The sequence below is a fragment of the Notolabrus celidotus genome, chromosome 18 (genome assembly GCF_009762535.1).
Source record: "Notolabrus celidotus isolate fNotCel1 chromosome 18, fNotCel1.pri, whole genome shotgun sequence".
Classification (NCBI taxonomy): Eukaryota; Metazoa; Chordata; class Actinopteri; order Labriformes; family Labridae; genus Notolabrus; species Notolabrus celidotus.
Window position 1 is genome coordinate 25,498,779 of NC_048289.1, and position 20,663 is coordinate 25,519,441.

The 20,663-nt window shown below is 40.7% G+C and overlaps 1 protein-coding gene across 2 annotated transcripts in view; it reads left to right on the forward strand.

Moving 5' to 3' along the window:
• The window catches only part of sdk2b (sidekick cell adhesion molecule 2b), a 486,503-nt gene that overhangs the window by 184,820 nt on the left and 281,020 nt on the right, over nt 1–20,663 (forward strand). The gene's annotated exons all lie outside the window — the stretch shown is intronic.

Sequence of the window (20,663 nt, forward strand, 5' to 3'; positions counted from 1 at the left end):
AAGTGAAATTGATGACAAAACCGATGACGTACAGGGGCTGAGGTTAAGGTAATTGGTCAAATTTGCGGGAAAGTTGTGGTGATTGTATAAAATTGCAAGGCCGCTAAAAAATCGTGCTGATTGGCTGAAACGGCTCGTTTCACACACATTTACAGAAAGGTGGAGAAATCAGAACAGGGGCAGAATGGATTTTTTTCATTCTCGGGGGGTTTGTAGACATGTCAGGGAAACATATTTCAGGTAGAGAACCATTAAAAAGTCCATTTTGCATGATATGTCACCTTTAAATGAAGATTATCCGTCTCCTACAAATAAGATCTCAGCTTGAAAAAAGTATGAAACCGAAAATAAACCTTGTTTCTTCTAAATTACAACTCAAAACAAGATCATTTCAAGATTGTTTGACTTAACAAGATATTTAAGATGCATTGTCTTAAAACTAGTCCCTCTATCTTGCTCAAATGTTGCTTGTTAAGTAAAGTTATCTTAAATCAAGAGGGATAAGACATTTTGACTAAAAATGAGATAATTTCACTTGGTAAGATTTTGAGATTTTGCAGTGTGTAGATTGGAAAACACGGTGCAGAGAAGGAAAAAGAAAGAGAGAAAAACTTTCGTATGGAAAGAGAAAGTTAGGCTTCTACATAAAACACATGCAATTAAGCAATCCATCCCTCACTGCTCCATTCTCCAAACGAGCGCCAACTGTGCAGCTGTGCAGAATGAAGCCGTCGTTCGTCCCATCAGGCCACCAAGACACAGCGCTAAAGTGCAACTTGCAGGTTAAATTTTTACAACATTAATACATTAGTTTGTCTGAAAATAGCTGCTCAGAAAGTTAACTATTAATGTATATTATTAACAAGACATGAGACACAAGTTTTTTTTCACTTGATCAAGGGATTTTCTGTCACATCAGGGACTCTCCCACTCTGCCTCTGCTCAGTGAGTTGTAGCAGGAGGCTGAAAATGCAGGCAGTTTTTTCCAACACAAACACCTCTAAAACAAAGTATTACACAAAGAATAAGAACACCGTCATCAGTCTCTCTCCCTCTCTTTATCTCCCTCTGTCTGTCTCTCTGTCTGTGACTGCACAGATGCAGACGCACACAGGGCGAGCTGCATGAGGTGCAGTGTGGAGGATAATTACAGGCTGACGTGACAAAGTAAAAATGAAACTTTGTTCATAAGCATGATGGTTCCTCTACAGTTCAGGATTACACTGCAGACTGGAGTCTCTGATAACAGTGCAAAAGAATAGACAAAGGAAGCAGCGTGAGAAACATACAGATCCAAGATAAAAAATGTCTATCTTCACAAGTTTCATCTCCTCATTGTATCAATTAAAGCATGTGGATGTTCTCTCATGTTCTCAGCTGGTCCTCGCCCTACTCAGTCTCTTTTGTCAGGGTTGAATGTGTCCCTCTGACAACACCCTTGGCCCCAGCCTGGCCCCCCCAGTAAAATTGGTCTACAACCGCCACTGGTCTTAAAGCTAGGGTTGGTAGTCTCGGAAAACCAGCATGAATTTGATTGTAGCTTTTCCTCGTGACCCCGTCTAACCCCTCCCCTCCTCCCTCGGAGCTCCTCCAAAACGACGCCCCCCCGCTCACATGCACGAGCGCCGCTGATTCTCGACCATATGATGGTGACTGATTCAAAACCGGTCCTCACCAAAACATTATCATAGTGAAAGTTAAAAACACAAACAAACATGGCTGCTGTTAGTACTCACAACTATCATGCTAGCATTATCCAGTTGTACTGGTGACACGATATCAGGAGAAAAGTTATAACACATATATAAAACTGTAACAACTCTACTGTTTGTTAAACCTGTTCAGTGTAGATTTTCTTAATTCCTACAGTGTTGACAGTCAGTGAAGGCATCAGGAGAGGTGTAGAGTGTGCGAGTGGGAGAGAGGAGAGGAGAAGTTTTTCATTCATTCAAACATTGATTGTTGTTTTGTTGGTTGGCGTGATCACGGCCGTCAGTGACCGGTTATTAAAGCTCAACGTGTTCACGAATCGGCTCGTCATCACTACAGCGTCCGGACGGACGTTACAATAAATATATATTTTCTGTAGGACTTACTGAACGTCATTAATTATTCTGCTTGTTGGTGAGAGCTTTTTAGACTCTGATCCGGACTACAGTCCTGAGCAAAGCCCCTCATCAGGTCAGATGGGACAGGTCCGAGGACGAGCGAGAGGGCAGTCAGTAGAGTCAGGGGTAGAGGCAGGAGACGGGGACTCGGAGGAGTGCACGCCGGGGAAATGTACGCGCAGGACGAGGGCAGAACGGCTGGACGGGATTTGATTGGTTTAAAATTTGGGGAGCCAAAAAACGGTGATTGGTTAGTGTTTTCCCAGGTTTACTCTGGCTGTAGATAGCATTTTTTTTTCACTCTTTTTTAGGAACACATCATGTATTGATTGCCATCAGGACATAAAGATCATTTTAACCAGTATGACAAAAAGTGTATCTAAATCTGATTACCAACCCCAGCTTTAATCAAATGAAAACTAGATTTATGCTAGGTAACATCCAGTTGTCTGTTTTTAATGTGTAAGTATAATGAAACTTGCAAAAATGACTCCAGAAGCTACTTCAGTGTACTAACACATATATTTAATTGCATAAAATCTTAAAAAATAATTTGGGTGTCTCCCACTTGCAAGTTGCACTTAAAGCAACACACACGTTGCATTGTGTATGAGCAGCAAATAAACAAACAGTTCGCACACAAATGTGTTCTGCTCACATACATGTGTAAATGCATCCCTACATGCATAAGGTATGTTGCTGTATGTGTCTTACTCTTAGCTTTTCTCCATACCTCCCAAAGTAAAATCTATTTTCCCCTCCTGGTCAGCCGAGTGAGGCAGAGAAGCCGTCCTAGTGCAGCGACATGCCCATTTTTCACCTGACTGCAACATATTACCTCATTTCCCCCGGTACGGACGCCCCTTCTCCCTGCCAGCCTTACCGATCTGACCTCCAGACCTAACCTGCAAAACTCTCCACCATCCCTCTTTCCAGCTCTTTATCCACCCCGTTCTCCTCCCTCAATCCGTCTGGGGCAATCAGTTGATAGATGGCCCCGCAGGACGGGGTCACCGTAAGGGTCAGGTGTGTTTTCTGGAACTTTTTCTGCCGTACAGTGTGGAGATGGACAGGAGCAGATTGAGGCGAGATTTGAGGAAAGAGAGCGATTTAGGAGAAACATGTTGAGGGCAGGAAGAACTGAAGAGAATAGTGGAGAAATTGTCAGTCTGTACAAACAGTTCCACCTGTGATCTCCACCTCCCTCTCCCATCTCTCCCCCGCCGACCAGCACATCCTTATTTTCATCACCTGCGTCTTCACCAGCCCCGTTCTGCTCGTGTTGTCTGCTGTCAGTATAACCAACTGGGGACTGCTGTGTATTCTAGTACATGTTGGTATGGTTGCTAGAGTGTGCTCACTAAGTATTTGTTTGGGCTGTTGAGGTGTCTCCTGAGTGCCTGCTTGCCTTCTGTTGAATATTTATCACTTATTTAATGTTGTTGCTCCCCCCAGAGAGTTGGACTCTGCATCTAATACCTACCCAATCCTCTTTTCTTCCTTTTGCACACACCTCTCAGTTGTACCCCTGCTTTTTTTCTTCCTTCTCCCATTTCTCTGTGGCACTTACCATGCTTTTATTTTTTCTACACTCTTGTCAAAGTCGCACTGTTCCTTCGAACCCCACTCACATATGCTTAAACATGCATACATCCGAGTTTGATGTTGCCTTTTTGTTTCAATCAATTCTGAACATCCAGGCGTAGACGACTGCATCGTCAGCGTACATGTTTAATTCCCCAATCTATCACATTTGAAAAGCGTTACCCCTTTAACAGCCCTATAAGAACATTACTGGAAAGATCTGTAGCGAACAAAAGCTGGAACATGATGTCGAGGGATAAGGTGTACCTGCACCTGGAAGAAGACAGAAAAGAGTGAGACTTGGAAGATGAAATAGTCCCTGATGTGCGTTTCTCCTCTCCTTTCAGTCCCACTATTTATTCTCATCACTCACACAAACCTAGGAGAGAGATAGTAGAAAGGGAGATTGGTGCCACGGGAAAAAGAATGTCTTCCTTTTTAAGAGCGATTCATCGCAGAAAGAGTTCGATTTCACACAAGAGCTGAACTTCCAAAGCATCTGTGTTTCTAACTGGAAATGTCACCTGACAAAACGTGTTATGGACAATAAGAAAGCGAGGAGAAAAAATGGGAAGGGGGGGGAAATAGGTAAGAGTGTAAACAGAGAGCTTGTGAGAAATTTCTGTCAATAAAAGAGTGATGGAGGCACGAGAGTTGTCTGAGCTTTGGAGGTGGAGGTGGGAAAAACAATGGAGCTTTGTGGGCTTTTCTTTTATTGCGATGGCAACACAACACTCGCCGAGATATTACTCTTTCCCTTTCTTCTCACTCGCTCTCTATCTGTCTGTGGTCACACCTGTCATCTTGCATGCTTTGTTTTCCTGAGATTAAAGTCTCATATCTATCATAAATCACATGTTTCTCTAGTTACATCACTCTGTCAATATCACACGCTCACTGTGTTGTGAAGGGGAACCTTTGGCACTCTGTTCAAAGCCTTGAATAAGGAACTGATCTCAGCTTGTTACTGATTCCTGGTGCTCTAATGCTGGGGTTCCCAAAGTGTGGGTCGGGACCTCCTGGGGGATCGTGAGAAACAAATGGAGAGGCTTGAGATGTCTTCCAGAATGTTTTTTTTTTTTTTAGTTCTCTAAAATTAGTACATTTTACCCATTATAGTACAAATATCAACAAAAATAGTAGCTAAACTTGAAATAAAAACCTTGAAAATAGAAAATGTAATGAGTTTTCTGCCTTTCTTTTTGCCAGATGACTCCTAAGTTTAAGGTTAGTGAACAGTTAATTACCAAAAGCATCAGTAGCAGCAGGTTAATTCATAACAGCACAGGAAACACAGGCACATGCTCATATAGGTAGGCTAATTTTCTCTAGACCAGCTAAATGAAGCCACATTAAATCACTTTGAGAAACAGTGGGGGTCGCGAGTCTTTGGCACCTATATTTTGGGGGTCGCCGGATGAAAAGTTTGGGAACCCCTGCTCTAATGGGCAACAAAGTAACCATAACATGCAAATAAATCCGAATATACAATATTATATTAGCTGTTGAAGCCCCTGTGAGAAGTTTTTAGTTGGTTATGAAGGAGACTAAAATGAATACTGATACCTTTTTATGAGCTACGGAAGATAACATGATCATCAGCGTAATGGTTGATTTTTTTCTATGTGGTGATTTTTAAAGTAACCACGCACCATCTCTACCTTCTAAATCAATATACTGCCCAATCCTGCTGCGCTTCCAGATGCCATCTGTCACTTGCACTTGTTTACATCCACATAGCAGAGTTGTAAAGCAGTCACCACTAACTGGAGGTACAGCCCTAGCTAGTGTTGGCTGGCTGCGCTACAGCTTAGATAGACGTACAGTATGACCATCGAAACCTACAATAATAAAACTAACTTTTTTATAACTCGTTATTTTTCAAGATATTAAACTTAGAGTTTTGCCCAAATAGGGACATGGCTGACTTGATTGACAGGCGGGCTAGCTGTTAGAGACTAAGCTAAAGGCCCGCCTCTTTACCTCACACCAGCTCGGACGAAGTTTGGTTGTGTTCAGCGTTTCCAATATGGCACCCGCTGACAATTGCTTTCAAAACAGCGCTTCAGGAAGAGACAGGTGACGTTTCGGATACTATGTCCATATTTTATACAGTCTATGGGTTGAACCTTACCTATCACAGCTCTGGTATCATGATGTTTTCTCCAGTGTCCCATTAGATCAAGCGGCAACCTCTGGTCTAAAAGTCCAATGCGGAAGTGCTAGAAACTGCAGTTCATCGAGGATCTGCTTCAGGCTGGCTCAGGAAGTACCGGAAGTCACATACACATGAACGGGAAAAAGCCGATCTTTACAGCAGAAATAAACATGTTTACAGCCTGGTACAAAAGATGAGTGTAGTCTGGATAGCTCATTTCTCGATCGGCTCACACTGTACGGGGGGTGAATTTTTTACTAACGCAGCAATTTCGAAGATATTTAGATTATGAGTCTTCCAATGAGAGTCACAGCTGACTGCAGGAACACTGTAGCTGTTGGCTAGGAGGCTCAAACTCCGCCTCTTTAAGTCACACTGGCTCCACAGCAGCCATATGGCCGCCGCCGCCGATTGGCCTCAAACAGCTCTTCAGAAACAGATGGGTGACGTCACGGATACTACGTCCATATTTTATGCAGTCTATGCATTAGATATATTATTAAAGTTAATATTACACACGGTTTAACTCTAACTTACTTCTCACTGCCAAACTTTAACAGCGGAATTCTAAACTTAGACACTTTTGGGTTAGTTCTGAAAAATACTTACTCAACTTATTTGCAGAAAACCTGCTCCAAACACGGGGATTCAATCTCATTTAAAGAAATAACCAATCTTGTCACTGATAGTCAGATTTTTCTGTCCGTCATGATGAGGCATCAGTATAAGAGTAATGCATTTCCAAAACCATTTCCAAACCCAAAGACCACACAGTTGTAACAGCTTGTTTTGTAGTTTACCTGAAATCTGTTAACTTTTTTGGCTTTTTAAAAAGTAAACGCTCACAGCTAAGATTATATTTTGTTAAATCCTATGCAGACAAGGAACAGGCCTAGAGCTTATTATTGAATCAAATCCGATAAAGTACAGATTTCAATTACATATTTTCCTCAATTCACTCAGCTTTGCTCTGAGCACATGAGCACTAGCTCTGCACAATCACACACTACCCCCTGCTGTGTCGCAGCCACACACGCGGGGGCCCTCCTGCAATCTAACTTACTTTAATTCCCTTCAGCTCTATTAGAAGTCAGGACGGTAGCGCAGTCCCCCATCTTGAAGCCATTTTGTCAGGAAATGGTATAATTCCCTCATCTGGATCCCATTACAGCCAGGCGGACTGCTATTCCTGTGATGCCTGTACATTGTAATTAAGGGCTTTGTGTCTCACAGCCAAGCACAAGTCGGCTTTCTTTCTCTCACTACTCCCAGTCCTGTATCCCCTTTTTCCTCGCTTAACCCCATGACAGTTCTCTGAATCCCCACTGACTACCCATTGGCAAATCAGTGATATATACACAACACTCCATACATATTCAAAACAACATGTTTTTCTTCATCGTATACATTGTGTATAGGTACTGTACAGGGATTTCTTCACCATGAGGGTTCTGCTTGGCCTTGCATAGTGTTGTTTTAAAAACCCAGAATGGTCAGCAGCTGGCCACCACTGTGAATTTTTGGGATAAAAAGCCAAACAGCCTATGTGTATATTGGATAAGTTCCCTCAACCACATACCAACTTACTTCCTTGAAGGGGAAATATATGGAAACAGAGATTCTGAGTTGGCACTTTTCTGCACTCTTGGCTCAAGTCCTCACAACCAAAGTGACTTATGACATTGGTCAGTATGCCTACCATGAAGGACTGCTGAGCTCATGGGTGTTTTAACTTTCTATCTCCAAGGCCAAGGCGTGGTTGAAAGAAACCAACAACACCAACAGCGGTGGACTTACTCAATCAAACGAGCCAACTTCTGCTTTCCTTTTAGAGATAATCTTTTCAAGATGGAGGGCACATTTAGCAAGTCACTGCGTTACCAAAGGGCGCCACATGAACTGTGATTTGCTGTTGTGATTTTGTGGAACTGACATTATAACAGCTTGTGTCAGTTTTTCCAGAGCACTCGCGTCTTTTTCAATTCAGTGAGGTAAGCGTATATGTCAGTATGTGGCCCAAGTTTTTCTAACGAGTGCTTCTTGTTAGAGAACTCTCTAAAGCATACTCTGGCTGTGTCTGAAGGTCCAAGGCTCTCAATCAATCAATCAATCAATCATACAATCAATCAATCAATCAATCTTTATTTGTATAGCGCCAAATCACAACAAACGTTATCTCAAGACGCTTTAACAAACATAGGAGGTCTAGACCACTCTATGTCAAATTATGAACAGAGACCCAACTTCAAGACAGGGTAAGACTCAGTCTGACCCCACCTTAATCCATCATGAGCATTGCACATCGCAGTATTTAGCTAGTTACAGTGGTGAGGAAAAACTTCCTTTTAACAGGCAGAAACCTCAGGCAGACCCAGACTCATGTTAGACAGCCATCATGCCTCGACCGAGTTGGGTCTGGAAAGACAGATAGAGGGGAGTAAGAGAGAGAAGTGATAGTGATGAGACGAGTCATAGAAGCTGTTGCCGCTGGAGTCCAGTACGTCCGGATCAGCTGGAGTCCAGATCGTCCGCAGCAGGAGGACGTCTACAGCAGCTCAGAGGAATCTACGAGACAATGGAGCTCAGGGACTCCAGAAAGGTCTATGGTTAGTAACTTTAATGGGACAGGCAGAGTTAAAGTAAGTGATGAGGGGGTTAGGGGGAAGGGGGTGAGCTAGGATCCCAGTGTGTCAGTGTGCCAGTTCCCCCGGCAGTCTAGGCCTATAGCAGCATGACAAAAGCTGGTCCAAGCCTGATCCAGCTCTAACTATAAGCTTTGTCAAAAAGGAAAGTTTTAAGTCTACTCTTTAAAGTGGAGAGGGTGTCTGCCTCCCTGACCCTGACTGGTAGATGATTCCAAAGGAGAGGAGCCTGATAACTGAAGGTTCTACCTCCCATACTACTTTTAGAGATTTTAGGTACAACTAGCAAGCCTCCATGTTGGGAGCGTAGAGTTCTAGAGGGGTAATAGGGCACTATGAGCTCTTTAAGATATGAGGGTGCCTGATTTTTAAGGGCTTTGTAGGTTAAAGGAAGGATTTTAAATTCTATTCTACATTTTATTGGGAGCCAGTGTAGAGAAGCTAGCACTGGAGAAATGTGAGAAAGGCTCTATATTATGTATGATAGGTCTGATCATATAAAGGAAAGAAAGGCAGGTTTGTAGGAACAGATTGGCTCCGTCTAATAGCTCTGTGTAACATCTACTATTTGACAAGGCAATGATATTCCTTGATTTTTGTTTCTGGGAAATCATGTCATTCTTCCACATTGGACAGCTCTCTGGCTGTCAGACTGAGCAGTGTCAGCGGTCATCAATAAACCCACTCTTTTCAAAATATGAGACAAAAGGGCAATGCTATCTTGTTAGATGATGACAGTTGTCAAGATATTTTCATCATAAAACAAAACCCACGTGCAATCTCAGCACCGCCTGAGTGCCCGTTAGCATTTTCCTACAGGGAGAAAAAAATATATTGAAGCAAAGCAATATACACATTTTATGATTCATGAAAAACAATATGATACAGTAAGGTATGATATATGATACCACTATGTACTATAATGTACCATACCATATAATATGACACAATAAGACATGATTCAACACAATACAACATAATACATGATAAAATATGTCACTACAGGATACAACACTACATAGTACATTACAGACGTGATATGCTGTTTCCATACCATACCATAGGATAGGATACAATATGACATGAAACCATACAATGCAATATGACACAGTATGACACACTGTACAATATGTCAGAATAGAATACGGTACATTAGACCATACAATACCATATCATACCATAACTTACACTATGACTTGACACAGAACAACATGATTCAACATGATACGATACAATTTGATATGACATGATACAATATGTCACTTCAACACAGTGCTATACCACACAATACGACATGAATGTTCTACTATACCATATGATACAAAACCGTTGGATTCAATTTCATATATTAAGATATGACATGATGCGATACGTCACAGAAGGGTATGATATGTCATGAAACAATACGATACAATATGAGACAGTACGATCTGATACAGTACGATATGATACGATATGCAATGATAAGGTACAGTAGAATACAATTTGATATGGTACACTATAACCTGATATGATTAATTACGATATGATCTGATACAGTACGATACAACATGATCTGATACAGTACAATACAATATGATCTGATACACTACAATACAATATGATCTGATACAGTGCGATACAATATGATCTGATACATTACGATACAATATGACCTGATACATTACGATACAATATGACCTGATACATTACGATACAATATGACCTGATACATTACGATACAATATGACCTGATACATTACGATACAATATGACCTGATACAGTACGATCTGATCTGATACAGTATGTTACAACATGATCTGATACAGTACGATCTGATCTGATACAGTATGTTACAACATGATCTGATACAGTACGATACAATGTGATCTGATACATTAAGATACAATGTGATCTGATACATTACGATCTGATCTGATACAGTACGATACAACATGATCTGATACATTACGATACAACATGATCTGATACAGTACGATACAATATGATCTGATACATTACGATCTGATCTGATACAGTACGATACAACATGATCTGATACAGTACGATACAACATGATCTGATACATTACGATACAACATGATCTGATACAGTACGATACAACATGATTTGATACATTATGACACAATATGACCTGATACAGTACGATCTGATCTGATACATTACCACACAATAGGATCTGAGACAGTACGATCTGATCTGATACATTACCACACAATATGATCTGAGACAGTACGATACGATATGATCTGATAAGGAATGATGGAATAGGATATGATGCTATCTTATACAATCTGATACAATACCATATGATATGACACGATACACTACAATACTATATGATACCCTATGATATGCTATGATATATGATACAATACCATACAAAGCATTACATTAAGTTGTGTAGCGTTTCAGTAAGAATGGATTCAGTAAAATACAAAAGCATACAATAAAATATGATACAATATTTTTTATTGTCCCCTCAGGGAAATTTTTCTTGGTCTCGAGTGCTGCACATATTTAGCTGCCTCATCAGAATTATTAATAACTAAAAGCAATAAAACAAAACTACAATCCACATGTGAGCAGAGAGTCACATACCAATGAAAACCTCTTCAGGGAAGACAAGCATCAGCATAATCACTGAGTCGGCCTGTCACAGGAGCCTAATCTTGGGTTGTTTAAAACTCTTTTGTTCAGAGAAGACTATTTCAGCCATTTGAATCATAATCAGATTTCTCTCCAGGTCAGCACTTTACCCAAATGAGGCACCAAGGAATGATTACAGCAAGTCGGCCTGTTTCAAGATGTGAGATTGGCACACATGACTCTGATTCCAAGGGCTGCATTTTTTACTTTATCCCACATCTCTTACAACTCTTAGAGGGAGTCTGTTTTTAACAACAACGTCATGGAATCTCATTAAAATACCTCCCTGGCTAGACCTCCCCACCACTTCAGATCCTCAAGTGGAAAGATCTGCTGTGTGTCAAAAGGAAACCGGAAGGCATCGGTCCTTGAACTTATTTGAGTGTGTGTGTTTGAAGGGGGTTCATTTTTTGGTAACTGCACTTTTAAAAGGCCTGCGTCCCAAGAGCCCAAACATGGACATGGACATTGAGGGTGGCTGTGCCAGATAGCACACGTATACTGTACACAGCACTGTGCATACACAAACAAACACCCACAAAAAGACTGACACACAAGCTGAGTACACACATTCACACAAACACACAGATCTGGCTGCACTGTGATCTTGAAACCCTGAGTCTGTGTCATTGGAAAATCAATATGCCTTGCTTTTTCATCCAATTAATTAGTGACTGGTGGATGGAGCTGTATGTGTGTATATCAATAGGGTGTATGTGTTTACACTATGTGTGTATTGCGTTTTCAATATGCGCTACACAACCTACTCTGCATCTATCCAGACTATCTTGCTTCATGAGTCTCTCTTTCTGCCTTTGTTACCAAGCTACCACAATCCCACCACCTTAAGCTGGTGTATATTTACTTTCAACAAAATAAACAAGCAGTATTGTAATATTGTGAACGTTGGACAGCTTGTGATGATGTCACTAATACCTCTTCAAGCTCGCAGCACTTAAACAACTGTGAAATAAACAATGCTGTTGTTGTATAACCAGATTAGCCCAAAGCCCTGTGTCCTGGAGGCCCACTCCTGGCACCTCCTCTGAGGATGAGTGTAATCCTTCAGGCCTTTATACACCTGCTTGGTCGCAACACAATGCAATGATATTGTAATGAAACACCGTGTTGTACGAGGAAAGACATTACAAAACAGCGAGATAAAGCTCAATCTCTGTCGAGGCACAGCAGAGAAACACAACTCAGGGGCATGCAATGCACTGTAACACACTACAGGCAAACACAATACGAGATCAAAACAAGATCAATTAAATCGATGCAATGTGGTGAAATAAAACACGAGAAAATCCAGGAAAAGACAATGTAACAGCAAACAGAATATATAATGTAATACTCCAAAGATATCACACTATTGCATGAAAACAGAATGGCGGTGCATTTAAAGCAGCCGAGCACACACTCAGAGTACATATTTCTTTCAGTGTCAACAAAACTTAATGTGAACTCTGCAGAAGGAGAATTTTTGGTATTTGTGTTGAAGTGTATTAGATAAGCCAGTGAGTGTAAAGCCAAGAACTTCTTATTTACAAGGACGGGTGTGACGTTTGAATAGTAGACAGACAGGAAGAACATCAGACTTTTAGGCAAGGGACCGAAGATCTATTAGGACGAATGAATTGTGGTGCAATCAAGAACCGATATGTATGCATCATTATATTTGTAAATCCCAAGACATTTTGTTCCTTTCAGCACACGATAGAAGAGCCGCTGCCACTGCACTTTTGATTGGCACATTTCTACTTAAAGAACTCCCTGTACAGGTGGCGATGTACCAGGTCTCCGTCTAAAGGGTCCAAGTAACAGATATCTGCTGAGGGAAAGTCAGGCAGAGTAACTGATAACTGCTTAACCTGGGGTCGGGAGTATTTGGGCCAAGCCTCCCAACTGCATTCGTCTAAACGCCAGCCCCTGTTTCTTATGCTCCCAGAAAACCACCTCCTGTCAGCATACATGTTTATTATAATAAAAGTTTAATATAAGCTCTCTTACCTGATGTTACTCAAGCCCATCTCTGCTCTGATAAGATCACTTTTCATCCTTATCTTCCCCAGTATCTTTGCTCCCCTTGTTCCCTGCTATACCATCTCCTTGGACCCTGTTGTTGGGGTCTACTACGGTTAGTTGGCCAAGGATGGGTCTCCAAACGCGGTTCATTTGTTCCCGCTCTTAAAGGGCTTACCTGTCATGTAGGCCTGACCCCTGATCTGTCCCTGACCTGATTCTCAACCTAGGATCCACCCGACACAAGTGAAAAGTAATATGCACCTTGTGTCAAAGGGAATTAAAATATCAAAGTACTTCGATTTAAAGCCACCACCTACCAGCTAAGCATGCAGGTGCAGCCAATCAGACTGACGTTAGCAGGCAGCAGCATCACGAAAGCTGACAGAGCACCATTTTAGAGGAATATGCAGTACATTTCACACATTGTCAAGTCAAACTGTAAAAATAGAATTAAAAACTGTAGAAAATGAACTAATCATAATTAACTAGGCTCTAATATATTAAGATATATATATATTTATATTTATATATTTATATTATATATTTATGATATTAGAAATAAAATCTACTCTATCCTAGGTGAGTTTACAAAAATAAGTATCTATATAGTATGACTAAAACGTATGCTGCTATGCAGAGCAAATAAATAAATAAACAGATCAATGGATCAATAAACAAAAGAGATGTTACGATAATGACTAGATAAATATACTAAATCATGATTAGATTGTTTAGTATGTAGTATAGATCTGAATATAAATCTGTAAATAAACGAGTAATCAGCTCTGAACAGCGTCTACCCGGAAGGGCATGAGGTGAGTCTCATCAGGCGCACCTGGTGCAGGTCAGAGCGCGCACTGGAGAGCAGCGGGCAGAAGCGCTGCACTTTAAAACAGACTGCTGTATGGAGTAGATCGGTGGTGCAGAGGACAATCTAAAGAAACCGAAGAGGCAGCCGGTAGGAGCTGGTTTTTGAATATGTGTTTGTCAGCTGATGATCGCTGCTGCTGCGGTGCCGGCTCGGGCACGCGCTTCATCTGCGCGCTGCTGAAATGTTTGTTTAGTTGAAGTTTGTATTAAAAGATGATAAATACTGGGACTGTTTAAAATACACATGATACATGATTAATTAATAAATAACTGACCTATTTCATATGAGATGATAAAATATATTTATTTAAATAACTTCGTTTTGGCAGGTCTCCTGAAAGTTGAATTGATTTATTAGTTATATTAATTGTGGAAAAAAGCAATGATAGGCAGTTGTTTAAATTACATTGAATCGGATGCTGCTTTGTGGTTTCTTGCTCTGTGATTATGTTGCATTTGCACGTGTTTTGATGCGGGTATTTCTTTTGTCTTTTTTATTCCTTTATTTAAAGGTTTTTCACCTAATTAATGGGAACTGTGTCTAAAAAACTCTGGGATGAAAGAAATCAAATAAAAGGAGGAAATAAGATACATGTTGACTAATTTGAGTGGAGTCCAGTCACTTTTGGTCTGATTGTCTGTCTGTCCTTTCAAGTTGGGACGCTGCACAAAAATTAAAGAACTTGACACACATATACTCCTGCTTTTTCATAAAGTGTGGCAGTGTTATTCCTTAAAACATTAAAAATAAACACTGTATTTCACAGAATAAGCACTATGAAGCTGTCTCCTACCTTTAAAGGTAGGGGTAAAAAAACAGTACTTAGTTTGTGCTGTGTTTGGCAAAAAAAGTCATAACACTCATCAACAGCCATCAATAAATGAGTTATTTTGAGATTATGGTGAGATCTCTGTATCTTCCTATCCAGCAATCTATAAATTCCAATCGCTCCCGTCAGCTCGGACCAATCAGAGCTGCTCTCCTGAGTGGTCCTCCTACAACGTCCTGATTGAGTGCACTACGATCTGTTTGAGGGCGGGGCTTACAGGAGCAGAGAGGGGGGATAGGGGTGTAGTGAGAGGGAAATCTGGTGATGAGGGTTAGTGTTGACATTCAAAATCTCTCCCTGAACGGATGTTTATTCCAGGACCACCAACAGCAGCTTTAAGTGATGGTTTCAGACCACACTGGTGTAGATGTGCAGCATTTATTTGAATCATAAACCTAAAAGTGAAGACCTTAAAGTACATTCCATTGCTTTAGTGTGATGCCTAAATCAAGACACTGGTAAAACTTATTACAATTCTTTAATATGGACTTAAAACTGTTCATAAAAAGCAAAATAACAGAGTTTTAAGCACATGATTAAAAATGTGATTAATGCCATTTGACTTTTGGAATTCAGTGATTTATTGAAATAAAAAAAAATAATCCTTTTACAGCTCTAATTATAACATAATAGTCAAGGTTGTCTTTTTTAATTTTGCTTTTCTGAAGTTGACACATTCATGTATTATACTGAGAAAGAATAGTAAAAACACTTTTAACAAGGACAGGCTTTCTATTAATGTCCAAATACAGACATCCATGTCTAGTAACGGTGTTCAGGAATTTAAATTCCAACCATCTGTCTAGACTAAATCTGAGAAGGCACTCAGTAAACAGTCAAAACAGAACCATTTATATAACACACCTAAACACGGGATCACAGAGTCAGCAGATACACTATGCCAGATTGGTTTGCTGAGTGTGGCTAACAATAGCAGAGCTAGCACCACCAGCCTTATGTCCTCCTTGTAGGTTTACATCCACATGCCTTTGCTGGTTACACATTGATCAAAGTGGCTCATTGGTCAAGTGGTTAAATGCTAGTTTAACCAGACATGGCTTGGAGTCATGAGATAAGCCACTTTTTGCTTGCAGTGATTTCAGATTGGATGTTTTATTTGAATACTGGATACCTAATGAAACCCAGACGGCACATCCCCAATATATATCATAGAAATTAAGAGAATCTTCAAAAATATGACATACATTCCCAGTTTGATTCCATATCATATCATACTTCAATATCCTCATGTATTTCATTTGTACATGACATCTTGTTTCTGGCACTGGTATTTAAATGCTTGTTGCATTCTGTAACTAAAAGACTGTTTTTTTCAAGGATGTTACACAAGTGTCTGATGGAACCTGCATTTATTTGAAGTACTCCTGCTCAGCCATGGAGTAAAAATGGCCTCCAGAATCCAGCTGTCACCACTATCTCTTTTAACCCTTCAAGCTCTAAATCCAGCCTGAAGAATCCATATAAGGCAAGTAAAGGTTAGCTGTCAGGCTGAAGTGGCATTCATAGTAAATAAACCCATTGCTTGGATTCACAATTCATGAAATTCCTGGTTCAATGAATATAGTATGACCTGGTCCACAGAGGGTCACTTGTCAGATGTAAGCTCTGCTCAAATATTGAATGGAAATCAATGTCAAGCCTTCAGCGGTGTAGGGATTATTAGTGATTAGCTGCACCTTAAGGTCAGAGTGTGTCGGTGAAGAGTTGTCAAACTGATGTCAACACAGATGTCTTCAGGGGCAGAGGGCAAGGAAAGGTCACGTCACTGAAGAATAAATAGTGAGAACTGAGTGAGACTCAGCAGAGACTCTGTTTTTTCTGAGTTCTGATCACTGTCAATGTCTTGTTCTCCAGTTTCCTTAGCATTAACTCTTGGGACAGAACATACCTCCAGGTTTATCTCATTAGATGGACCTCATACATTTTCTATTCTTGACACCAGAATTCATAAGGTTATGGTTCCAACAACAATGTGCTGCCTGCTGCTTTTCTAAGCTTATGTTTGGGTCAAGTTTTGTACTTGACTGAGAGGTTTTTAACATTGCAGCCCCATTTCCCATTGGGATTCGGGATCGTTAAGGGCCTGGGGGTGGCGGCATGACTTGGCAGGAGGTGCAACATATATTTGGGTCAAAACTTGAAATTTGAAGTGAGCAAAATCTGAACACAAACACAGTGCATCGGTTTTTGGATAACAAAACTATAGTCTGGTAGTCATCCCAAATGAATGCCAAATTTCCACTTAGATGCTCCTCATACCTGGTCAGAACTTCCCTGAGTAACACAATCCCTCTGCCTGTCCTCCATCTCATTCTTTCTTCAACAAATATTGGGAACACTGTCACGAAGGGCTGTTGCAATGACGATGACTGCCTCTAAAAAAGCATAAGCAGCAGAAGATGACTCAGTAATCAGCGAGCTAGTTAGCCTTTACCACAGGGTGTTGCCTCTACTGCAGCAAAAATCATGTTGGTAGACATTGCAGAAAAAAACGGGGTACTCTACCTGACACCCCCCCCAAAAAAATCCTCATCTGTTTTGGAGCTTTTCTGATTTTTGTAAAAGAAAAATGGGATGTTTGTGGACAATGTATAACGCAGAGGAAGAGTTTAAGTTTAATAAGAAGTTTTGTCATTGGTCTGGTGATACAGACATTACATAACCTTGAATGTCATCAGAAATAGATGTTAATCATCAATAATAACAAATGCTATCTCAAGACACTTTTTTTTTTCCCCTCAAGTTTCAATCAATCAATCTTTATTTGTATAGCGCCAAATCACAACAAACGTTATCTCAAGACGCTTTTACAAACAGAGCAGGTCTAGACCACTCTATGTCAAATCATGAACAGAGACCCAACTTCAAGACAGGGTAAGACTCAGTCTGACCCCACCTTAATCCATCATGAGCATTGCACATTGCAGTATTTAGCTAGTTACAGTGGCGAGGAAAAACCTCCTTTTAACAGGCAGAAACCTCAGGCAGAACCAGACTCATGTTAGACAGCCATCATGCCTCGACAGAGTTGGGTCTTGAAAGAGGGATAGAGGAGAGTAAGAGAGAGAGGTGATAGTGATGAGACGAGTAGTAGAAACTGTTGCCGCTGGAGTCCAGCAGGTTCGTATCAGCTGGAGTCCAGAACGCCCGCAGCAGGAGGATGATTACAGCAGCTCAGAGGGACCTTCGAGACAAGGGAGCTCAGGGACTCCAGAAAGGTCTATGGTTAGTAACTTTCAATGGGACAGGCAGAGTTAAAGTATGATATAAAAGTTTCGGATATTGTGACAGCTCCATGTCAAGGAATGTCTTCACCTTAATTGAAAGTAATCCACTATATCTTTTGGATGAGCTAATTCCATTACAGAGGTCAAAGGTCACTGAAAATCACTGCGACCTAACAAACGTGTGCGAGGGAGCAGAAAATATCAAGAATGACTCCAAAGTTAACAGAAACATACACTTGGACTCTAAGATAAACTCGAGTTTGATGGTAAAAGGTGAAGGTCTTCTTGAGCTATTGAAGGATGTTCTTTTGGTGAAGCCATAGAATCCCAAGGCATTCATTGTAGTTACATAAAAGTGACAATTCGCAAAAAATATAGACACATTTTTGTACCGAGTCACTCTCAGTTGGGTCTAAAGCAAATATTAACTCACCTGTCATTCATCCAAATAATGGGAACCCTTCCTTCAAAATTTAAGTCCAGTGTTTGGGAGGATTTGTTTTTGTCTTCAGTTTTATCTGAAGCAGACAGAAAATGTCAGACTTTTAAAAAACCCTGTTTCACACAAACACATTGTTTAAATATATTTTGTCAACCCTGCTTTTCTGCAGAGTCAAATCTAGATCTTCGAATAGCCTTCTTATGCATAATTTATCCCCTACTCTTTCTTCAAATTTGTGCACATTGGTCCTAAAAATGCAGACAACATACTTTGATAGCCGTTTCTGCATTGCATCAATGTCTTCTTTTTTCCCTTTATCCAGTTTTCTCCTTCTCTGTACATCTCACCATTCTCATTTTTAACTTGTTTTCCCCTGGCACTTGTAATTTCATCCTCTTGAAAGCCTCCACCGTCTCACACACCAGTCTGTCCTGCGAGTGATGAAAAATGTAAAAATCTCCAATTGGTTCCACCGCCGTCCAGAACGGGCAGCCTCCTCCGCTCCAAAGTATATGAAATTAATTTGTAATAACTTCAAATATTAGATCAAGCTGCGTATGCAGAACCGTGTACACACGGCGGGGGGATTGAGGAGTCCCAATATTTTTCCTTCATGTGCAAAGACGGCAGTTAACAGAGGATTTCATCCCTTGTAAAATATAATTAAGTTCAATAATAGAGAATAAGAGAAATTTCAAGCCTGTTTAAGCAGAGAATGAATTGTTCATGCTGGATCTGTGTTTTGGTGTCACCCCCAGCCTCGGCTCCATGCATGACAGGCCAATAATAGCAGCATATATCCAGTTATATTTCCATCTCTGCATCAGTATCACCTTACCCCTGTTTCCTCTATCACATTACTATCGACCCAATATTTCAGCATCACTTCCAGCTCCTAAAACCGTGTTATAGGGTCTTTAGTTCAGGATTGATTTGAACTTCATTTCTAGGTTTTTCTCTATGGCTGAGCGTGACACAGTGTCACAGTCGTTAGCTTTGATTACCAATATTGGCATCAATTTTTACCACCCTGTTGACCTGAGGCCACTATTTGAAACAGCAACATTGCAGTCATTACTGACAGTGAATATGGGCGGAGTTGAGTGTGTCCCTGGCTCACATTACTGCAGCCTCTGCTACCAAATGGCTTGCTAGAGTTAGAAAATCAATGAAAGTCTGGGAATATGGAGCAATGTGCGCACAGTGTCCAGTCCTGGTTAAGTGTGTCACTCTGTTACGGGATGGTGGTCAAATTAGATACAGAGAGTAGCCTGAGAGAGGCTGCAGACACTTTATCGCCTCTGCAAATCCACAAGGGAAGCTTAACAATTGAGGGGGGAAAAGTGTAGCTCTTCCCTTTCTGTGTTTTTAAAAGCACCAATTTAAAAGTATGAAACCCAAGATGCTATCCCCTTACTTCATGGCATTAATGACATTTTCATTTTTGACAGGTTTCCTTTTCAAGGTCCAGAAACTCCTCTAATTTATCTCCTCCCTGTCTGCTTTTCTATCTTTCCAGTCAGTGATCTTGTCTTATCCCCCCATTTTCTTCCCATTTTCACAGCTCTGCAGCAAATTACCAGAAGAGCATTATAAGAGTGCTTAAAAATACCACCTTTGTCAGGAACTCAAACATTAAATGTGCTCAAATACTCCCTGCTGTCACGTCAATACGGGGATTTAAAAAGCAAAACCTCCCCTCTCCTTCAACTTCCTACAGCTTTTCATTGGCAGCAATTTACCTCTCTAACTACGGCACCTCATCTGCTCCTCTGCAGAAGCATCCAAGTACTGCTAGATTGTCTATGGGTGGTTGAATAACTTTTATATTGCTAATTACATTCAAGGCATTTAAAGAGCTGAAGGTGCTTCCATGTATTTGTCATTCCGTAATGAGAAGCATTCATTTTGTAGCCTCTGCAGGCCAGTATAGGAGGTGAAGGCTTTGTATTTAAGTCATTTATCAGAGTAATTTATTGGATTCAATGCAAGTTCTTGCCCAGTTAAGGTAGACAAGTGTTAACAAAAGAAAGAACTCAACCACTGGTGTCAAGGTAGCAATAAATAATGAAGTGGTTTAACTAGAACGTCAGTCAGTAATTACCG